The 10,345-nt window shown below is 34.8% G+C and overlaps 1 protein-coding gene across 1 annotated transcript in view; it reads right to left on the bottom strand.

Moving 5' to 3' along the window:
- The window catches only part of LOC106881821 (nonsense-mediated mRNA decay factor SMG5), a 109,646-nt gene that overhangs the window by 2,212 nt on the left and 97,089 nt on the right, over positions 1-10,345 (bottom strand). The gene's annotated exons all lie outside the window — the stretch shown is intronic.

The following is a 10,345-nucleotide window of genomic DNA, read 5'->3' as shown; positions in this document are numbered from 1 at the left end:
GGAAGGAAGGAAGGGAAGGGAGGGAAGGAAGGAAGGGGTGATGTGGTTGCAGAAATTGTCTGACAGCCATGACTGGGTTCTCCTGCTTATGTGGCAAGGTGCAGAGTCATGTAGCCAGACCCTAGTCATGTAGGGTCTTCCAGTAGCCATCCTCTTCCCCCCAGGGCAGCACTACCTCCTTGATGTATGGTCCCATGTTGAGTTTGAGTCCATGTGGGAAGATGGTTGCCATCACTAGTGATCACTCCAAACACCATGATGTTGACTGGGTGTTTGATTTTTATCACTCTCGATGCATGTTTTGGGGATACAGCACACACACAAACACAATTATATTTTATGCACAAAACAGTGTCAATAAGAAGGACTTGCAGAGATTTTTAAATATGAGGAAACAATTTGCAAGGATGGCAAACTGTAAGACTGTAAACACATTCGCCATATGCTTTTGATGTGCAGAAAAAGGCATCTCTTGATAGACTTGCATACAGTTTCAGTCAACCAATTCCACTCACAATGCATTGGCTGGCCTGGGGATTCAGTAGAAGACATTTGTCCTAAGTACGCATGCAGGGAAATAAAACTGACCATATCCACACAGCCATGCCCATGCTAATATTTATTCTATTCATTTATTCCATTATCAGTTTCAACCAGAGGCTGTGGCCATGCTGGAACAATGCCATAAGAAGCGTTTTCCTATTACATCGACTCTAGTGTTCAACTGGTATGGAATTTATCAACCCTGAAAGGACAAAAGGCAAACTCGACCTCAGTGAAATTTCAACTCGGAACATAAAGAACTCGAAGAAATGCCACTAAACATTTTATTTTGACCAGTTAACAATCTTGCCAACGTGCCACCTTATTCATATGAGTATTGAATCAAAACTTAGTATCAAAATCTTCCGATACATCCAAAGTTAAATATCAATAATTAAAAGCAAATACATACATGTATAGATATATATAATGTACATTGACTTCGTTTGAAAGCCAAACTGGAGCCTATGGCAATTTTCTTAGAAACAATTTGTTACCACTCTTAGACCAGTGCATGCTTAGCATAGAATATAGATAATACAAGGTCATTACAGAGGAATGACTAATTTTTGCAGGTAGAGTAAAAAAGAAAAAGTTGGAAAAAGAAGCTCTTATGCCCCTTAGGATGTCTGTGCGTTGTACTTCATATGAACGCCTATAAAACTGAATACTGCATAATAATAATAATAATAATAATAAACAATTGAAAATTTGACAGAATAAAATGGAAAGATAAGTAAAAAAATATATCAAAGCTTCAGGCTTTCCCAATATTATCCAAGGATACTTTCAACAACTGTAAGAGAAAGGTAAAAGGAGAAACTTTTTTTTCTTTTGTTACAATAAAGTTTAGCTTTGTCTCCTATCAATCTATCTATCTATATATCTATCTATCTATATATCTATCTGCGTGTAAAGACGTATATACAAACATCTGTATACACACACATACATAAAAGAGCCTGGCTTCCAATAATCTTCACTATGGAAACAACTGTATTGTATGCAAATCTGTTTCAAATAGTTTAAAAGGTTTCTGAAGATATTATAAGGAAATATCAAAATCAAACCATCAGATAAATAAACCAAGATAGACTAGAAAATGGAGAGAGAAAGAGAGGGAGATTTCCTTTCAGATAACAAGTTTATTTACTATTAACAACGTTAACCTAATATAAACTGGTTTTGAAATTAGCTTAATTACAAAAACTTGCAACAATACAAATTGAAAAATGAACATGAGAAGAACAACAATGGTTCTCAGAAAAAAAAGTTGGAATAACAAGATGGAAGAAACATACAAATAAAGAGAACTCCCCCACCCACGATAAAATATTTAAAACAATAATAACAATGCATTACTATATGTCATACATCAGATATCAGATAGGATATAGCTTAGCTGTAACATCTTATATTAGATAAGAAACATTGAAACCATAACAACAACAATGCAGATTCCTTGCATTGGGACAATGGAAGAAATCTGAAGAGAAGGGATATAATTGATCAAATTATACCTCCCAAAATTACTGGTACTAATTTGTGAAGTTGCATAGCCTAGTGGTGAAGGTGTGGAACTAACAATCATAAGGTCATGGTTTTGGTTTCCAGACAGGGCAAGGTATTGTGTCCTTGAGCAAAACACTTCATTTCACATCCCTTCAGTCTATTCAGCTAAAAGTGAATGCCAGCAGAGCTTAACCCAGTGAGGGACTGGTAACCCATTCAGGACTTATATACCATGGAAAAATAAAGATAAACTCAGGTCTAATAAGTCTGTAGACTTTTGACAGACATAAGACTAAAACAGGGCAGATTTGCTGTACTTGATAAGACAAATCAAGCTAAGTAAAATTGCTGTCTTCCACACATACAGGCTTGTTCTTTCAGGTGCTGGTGCCACATGAGAAGCACCCATGTCGGAGCTACATAAATGCACTTATGCCAGTGCTGCATGAACACACCCATGCTGGTGGCACATAAAACGCAACCAGCATGCACTTAAGTGGTTGGCATTAGGAAGTGCATCCAGCCATACAAACCATGCCTCAACAGACAGCTGGAGTTTGGATAGCTCCCTGCTAGCCAGCTCCATGCCAAACTGTCCAACCCATGCAAACATTAAATGATGATGATGATAATGATGATGAACAATCTGCCCTTGATGGCACTTTTAATGGAAGTGAAAATTTCAGGTCTGCAGTATAAGCGTGTATAGGGTTGGGAGAGTGACGGCAAGCAAACTCAAGGGTTTCCCTTGTTTCTAAACTCTCTAGCTATGTCACTGGACTAAGACAAATTTATCAATTCTCCCTAGTGGTATAAAAAAGCAAAGTCAACCTTGGTGGGATTTGAACTCAGAATGTAGATAAACAGAACTAAATCCTCCAAAAAGTATTTACTCCAACACTCTACCACCTCGGCTGACTGCCCACAAATTACTATGATGTTAATGGCTATAAAAATAACATTTTTAATTATTGTTTTTGTTGCTTGGTGGCAGCCAGCATTTATTTCTATGTTTAACATTAACAGTAATTAATTAGACAGCATTTCAACTTTACTTTTTTTTTTTTTTTTAACAATAAACCAGAATAAATATATTGGCTTTCAAAGGGTGTAACAGCTCTGGAATTATGCACTTATTTCTGTTGGCTCAATCAACAGGAAACATGATCAAATGTTTGGCACATTCCTCTTTAATACAAAACCGAAAAAACTATTTTTGCACCATAACACAACAGATGACCATGTCTGAAATCATTTTAGAGTTGTTCATAGGGTGAAGGAAGAGATACTTATAGAATTTTTCTATCTTCGCTTTACTATTACACATAAAACAGAAACGTTTTCTATCAAAGCAGTCCTTCAATAATTAAAATTGTTGCTAGTGCTGTTCATTCTAGTCATGGCTATCCCTTCTTATTGTATATTTGGGACTAACTGTCCTATATGTCTTTTCATTTAAAAAATTATTTTAAAAAAATTTTAATAAGATGGTAGGATGTCTTTGTGAAAAGCTATGGCTTTTATCAAAGGTCTGCTCAATCAGAGCAATTTTGGGGTTAAATAAGCAAAAACATGAAAGCTTGTATGCTGAAATTAAGGTTTAACTCTTTAGCATTTAAACTGATCATATCCATCCCAAATATTCTACCTGTTGCATGTTCAATCTGATCAGATCCAGATTCTCAGACCTACCCAACAATGCTATTCATATAAATAATCACATTATCAAAATCTTGAAGCTTCAAAATAATAAATGATTAATTCAAAACGATGTGAATAAATAAGGATTACATTTGACAGAGTAATCTGAAATCATCATCATCATCATCATCATCACCACCACCACCACCACCAAAGACATCTTATTCGAACTGTCTAACCCATGCCAACATGGAAAATAGATGCTAAACATTGACAATCTTGATGATGGTGTATGATCAAGATAATATTTTATTACATAAAGTGTAAGATGTATACTTCAGGTTAACTATGAAAATATTAGTCAAGCAAATCTGGAGCTCTTTTATTATTGCATGCCTGAAAAATACATCATTTTTGAAAAGAGAGTAATTATTATCAAACTGTTTACATAAATCTTTCTTTCCTCCGACACACACAAAAATGTTAACAGCTGCCACATTTATCACTATGATATATCATCATTATCATTCCAAGTATGTTCTTCCATGTTGGCTGGCAAGGATATAAGATGAGTACACCAGATCAACTTTACCATCTGATATCTTCCTGAATCTATTTCTTCCGCGTGTCCCATTTATTTTAGCTAAACCCAAACAACCTCATTTCAAAATATGGCTCTCTCTTCTGCTTCAGTTATCAAACAACCACAATATTCCTACAATGATTACATTTAATCCTGCCCCCTACATCCCCACTTTTTGTCATTTTATTCTCCCAACATGCCCAAATTACCTTCCTTGGCCATTTTCATAGAATGTAGCTTTGGATAATTTTCTTAATACCCAACCACCTCAATTGATATTTCAGCCCCACGTAAAAGTTAAACGTATTACATTACACATTGCTTCCATCATATGCAACACATAAGTTGCCTAACTCATGCCACTCATCAAGTTTTACTATTATGACACATAGTACTAAACACCCAGATAGTAAATATATCTTATCACACTCTGTGTAGTCTGACACAGACAATTAAGATTTCTACATTTGCAATTTAAGTGTTGTCATGCTTGTGACTTCATATTTTATATACCAAGTGTACTGGCTCACACAAAACAAATTAACTATACATTATATAAACACACTACATTCTACATCAAAACTAACCTCCATGTGGCTATTAGATCTGCTAAAATTAGCAGCTAAACCTTTTCCAAATCACTCATTCCCATTTCCAACAAGAGGATATATTGCAAAACATAGCTCTACATACTTCTAAAAACATGAGCGGTCACAGGTAGAATGCTTTTTGATCATAGTTTACTCAATCAGGACTGACATAGTGCTAAAGTATAACAATACATTATTTATTATATATCCAAAAGTGATTTTCACTATTTATTAAAAATTACTATTCAGTTATTTCAAACACCAGAAAGGTTTATAGAATTCATACAAGCTTCTAATTGCAGAGTTATTACATTGAACAGAGTCTCAGGAAGAACGGTAGTCACTTAAGGGAGCAGAAGCAGCATGGATTAAAAAGGGATGGACAAATCCTCAGAATAATAATCCTTTCTACTTTAGGCACAAGGCCTGAAATTTTGGCAGGAAGGGGTTTATAAATTACATCAACCCCAGTACTCAACTGGTAATTATTTCATCAACCCCAAAAGGATGAAAGGTAAAGTTGACATTGGCAGTATTTGAACTTAGAACATAAAGGTAAAGATTCTGCCAGCTTGCTGCCCTAATAATAATAATAATCCTTTCTATTATAAGCATAAGGCCTGAATTTTTTTTTTTTTTTTTGCAGGGTGGGGGGGGGTGTAGTCGATTACATTGACCCCAGTGTAATAAGGAGACTTCATAGAAATTCCTTAAAAATAGCAATATTAAAGTTTGGCTTGTAAGCTTTTTCAACAAGATGATGGTACAGATATAAAAATTTGTTCAAATGGGAGATTTTAAGCAATGGTCTTTTGACCAGCTTCAATACATTAACGCAAATGTATCGAACTTCTTAAGTATGAGAGATAAGCATGACATTTTCTTTTCTTTTGCTTCTAAAGGAAAAGAAAACTATGCAGCTTTCAATGCATAAATTTATTCAGAAAACTGTCAAGATATAAACTGCTTGTAACTTGAAAAATCAATAGAAAAAATACTTCACGGTATAATCGTCAAGGGAAGTAACTCTCATTTTTTTCAACGATAATCTCCCTTACAACATGATACACTCTCTTGACATTCACCATGTAACGTTTTTGTTCTCTCTCTCTCTCTCTCGTTATCAATTACGAAATGAACTCCGCATTTATTTAAACCAGTGGTTCTCAACCATTTCTTTTCTTTTCTTTTTTTTTATCTACAGAGACTTTTGATTACTATTCTGTTCTGATGGGCTCCCAAAGCCATACGATGTTTAAAAACTCGTGTTATACTCCTTTCAAAATTCCTATTTTGTTTATCACAAACTTGTTTGTTGAACTATTCTTTAATTCTTTTACTTGTTTCAGTCATTTGACTGCAACCAAGCTGGAGCACCGCCCTTAATCGAACAAATCGACCTCAGGACTTATTCTTTGTAAGCCGAATACTTATTCTATCGGTTTCTTTTGCCGAACCATTAAGTTAAGGGGACGTAAACACGCCAACAACGGTTGTCAAGCGACGGTGGGAGGACAAACACAGACATAAACACTATATATATACGACGGGCTTCTTTCAGTTTCCTTAATCGAACAAATCGACCTCAGGACTTATTCTTTGTAAGTCGAATACTTATTCTATCGGTCTCTTTAACTGAACCACTAAGTTACGGAGACGTAAACATGCCAACATCGGTTGTCAAGCGACGGTCGGAGGACAAACACATACATAAACATTACGACGGGCTTCTTTCAGTTTCCATCAACCAAATCCACTCACAGGGATTTGGTTGGCACGACGCCATAGTAAAAGGCACTTGCCCAAGGTGCCACGCAGTAGGACTGAACCAGGAACCCTATGGTTGGGAAGCAAGCTTTTTACCACACAGCCATGCCTTATGTAAAACTTTTGCTAAAAAAAGGGTCGCTGTTTCTTACAATAAACACATCTAAAGCAAAATTTTTTCATGGACCCTTCATATACTACTGTGGATTCCCAATTTACTATTTTGCTTGCATGGACCCACAAAAATCTCATATGGGCCCTCTAGGGTCATACAGACCCTGGGTGAAAACCACAAATTTAAACAAAAATTACTTGCTTCGTCAGAATTAAAACAGTAGAATGTAATGACATTAATGATGGTCTGTCTGCATCTTCAAATACTAAATACAAACAGTTAACAAACTAAAAATATGTTTGTTTATTTGTGAGGAAGAGGAGAGGTGTGACATTACAAATAAGGCAGGCCCTTCATTGGAAGGGGAGAAAGTGCACACATTTTTGTATATAACTTTATATTGCTTATTATTTTCTTTCTCTGGAACAGTTTGACTTTACTCCACCTCACAGCAAACTAATTCTCACTTTATGAATTGCTTGTATTCATTGTATTAAGAAAAGAAGGGTTAATAAATTATGAATGGAGGGCAGCAACAATAATGTAATATACCCATAAGATAATATTTGCAAGAATAATAATTATATGATATTATTCCACTAACAGTTTATTAATTCTTTTTAAAGAAAAATTTCTTTCCAATTTTTTCTTTAAACCAGATGCTTTAAAAACTTTATTTGAAGATTTAAGAAAAGAAAACCTTGTTTCTTAATCTTAACACAACACAATGAGAACTCTGGTGTAAAGAAGATAGCATTTTAACACATTAAGTACCAGTGTTTCCTTCTGCTCACTCACAAAACAAAAAGACAAAAAACCCCAACAAACAAATCTAAACTCAAACAAATTTCAAATAATCTTACATAATTACATCAAGGCACAGCCAAAGCTAACAATTAAAACACCTACAAGTACACTTACATTAAATATTTATACCAAGTCAGTAAATATATATGCATCTTTAGTGGCTAACATACACAGTGTGCAAATTTACTCTTCCACATTTTTTTAATTAAAAATAAAGGTAAAAAATAAATAGCATGTAATATATATATATATATATATATATATATATATATATATACTCTGAAGAGACCATTTGAAATAAATTTAAGTATATAAGGAGGAAAGAATCTTGCTTTTACCAAGAGTGTCCTCTAAAGAGCACTTCTATTTTATCTATTACACCAAGTAGTTTTGTATACAATCTTAATTTAAGTCGTTCAAGACAAGTACACCTCTTCAACTGGTTCCAAGTACATGTTTTAGTCTCTGAACTCACTGATAAGTACCTGATCTTCACAGAGGATTGTTGTCAAATGACAGCAAGGTTCAAGTGGTGATATGATGAACGAGAATAGCATGTTTACGTGGGTGCACGCTCTCACAAAGTGTTGCAAGAACAGATTGTTAGATGAAATAATCAAAACAATAAAGTTCATAATTTAGCACTATTTCAAAAGTCAAATTTTATTTGCATCAGTGTCATTTTCGCTTTTTTAAGAAAAATTTCGCAATGAAGATGCACTACAATTTGATTGATTCACAAAGTCTTGTGAGTGGATTTGGTAGACAGAAATTTAAAAAGAAGCTCATCATATATGTATATTATATAAACATATAAGCATTTATGACTATATGTTTAAGTGTGGGTAGAGGTATGTGCTTGTGAGTGAGTATATGTGTGTGCACATAATTGTACATGCGTGTTTCGTGTCACTTTTGTCTTGATATCATGTGACAGTTATTTCCAATTTTCTATGGAAACATGTTGAGCTATGTAGAAATATTATTTGCTTAAAAAAACAGGTGAGAGTTGGGGATAGGAAAGGCATCCAACCATAGAAAATTTGCTGCAACAAATTCTGTCAGACCCAGACAAACATAGAAACGATGATAGTACCATTCAAGAACCACTAGGTGGTCACTCAATCTGCTAGAAATAGTAGACAAGCTTGCCTCAAATCAAAAACAAAAATAGGTGGGGGTGCATTATATAATGTATCCTTAAAGACCTCAAAAGTGATGGAATGGGTAACATCTGGAATGCCTTTGAACTGCTAAGTTAAATTGGGGCACTAAACAAAAATCCTTAACTGGTAAAAAATAAAAATCAACACCAGTGTAAACTGAACTGAAAATTTTTATGCGATACGAAGCAATAAATTTGACTAAAATAGCAAACAAACTAGACCTAGTTTTTAAACTATTTTCCCTCATTTTATATCTAATTATCCATAAGTCATTATCTGAAGTATTTTTTGTACTAATCTAATCTTCCAATCTACAAAAGAAATACCACTAAGCATTCTACCCAGCATGCTAACGTTTCTTATTTCTTTATTGCCCACAAGGGGCTAAACATAGAGGGGGCAAACAAGGACAGATAAAGGAATTAAGTCGATTACATCGACCCTAGTGTGTAACTGGTACTTAATTTATCAACCCTGAAAGGATGAAAGGCAATGTTGACCTTGGCGGAATTTGAACTCAGAATGTAAAGACATGAAATACTGCTAAGCATTCCACCCAGCGTGCTAACGTTTCTGCCAGCTCACCGCCTTTAAACCATAAATAAAAGAAGAAGAAAATGACATATTTTAAACTGAATATATTTCATAGTCACTCATACCGTCCATAATCTCATATATATACTTTATATAAATCTGTAACACTATCTAATGAAACAAGAAAATTACATCAATCAAATACAAACCATTAACTGTCCTTAAAAGAAATTTTATCTACAGACACCTATATTAAATGACAATAGTAATTTTATTAATAATAGAAACTTAATTAGGAGAAAAATAATATTAGTTGCCATAGAGGCGTTGTATATAGTATAAATCTAAACATTATATGGTATTTGTTGTAGTAAGAGCAATATCTCTAACAGTGAAATCATATATTATTTATTGAAAACATTGCGAACAAGATATTGATTTCAGATTTTGGCACAAGGCCAGCAATTTCAGAGGAGGGGATTAGTCAATTAGAAAAACCCCAGTGTTCAACTGGTACTTATTTCATCGACCCTGAAAGGATGAAAGGCAAAGTCAACTTTAGCAGAATTTGAACTGAGAACGTGAAGACGGATAAAATTCTGCAAAGCATTTTGCCTGCCATGCTACCAATTCTGCCAGCCTGCTGCCTTATTATAAACAAGACATTGAGGTAATCAATGACGGGTCAGTAACTTTAAAGAAGAGAAAAAGATCTCATGGGTTCTTTTTAACTACTACTACTACTACTCTCTCTCTCTTTCTCTCTCTCTCTCTCTCTCTCTCTCACATGTTAGTTAAGAAGGTCTGAGAGAGAGAGAGAGAGAAGAGATCCTCAAACTGGAAACTTGGCCCCCAGGCTTGCAACAAATTACATCTATCAGCCAAGGCTGCACTTGAACTTAAGACAAAGAACTGGAATGAATACCACAAGGTATCTCTTCCAACACTCCACCCCACCCCACCCCCAGTCGACTGTCGTAGTCCGATATCTTATTGACCCAAGAATAGTGAAAGATAAAGTAGACCATGGTAAGATTTGAAGTCAGAATGCAAGGTACCGGAATATTTGCCAAAAGGTACTCTGCCC

The sequence above is a fragment of the Octopus bimaculoides genome, chromosome 6, assembly GCF_001194135.2.
Source record: "Octopus bimaculoides isolate UCB-OBI-ISO-001 chromosome 6, ASM119413v2, whole genome shotgun sequence".
Lineage (NCBI taxonomy): Eukaryota > Metazoa > Mollusca > Cephalopoda > Octopoda > Octopodidae > Octopus > Octopus bimaculoides.
Note: the sequence above shows the minus strand (reverse complement) of the source record. Positions and strands in the feature narration are given on the sequence as shown.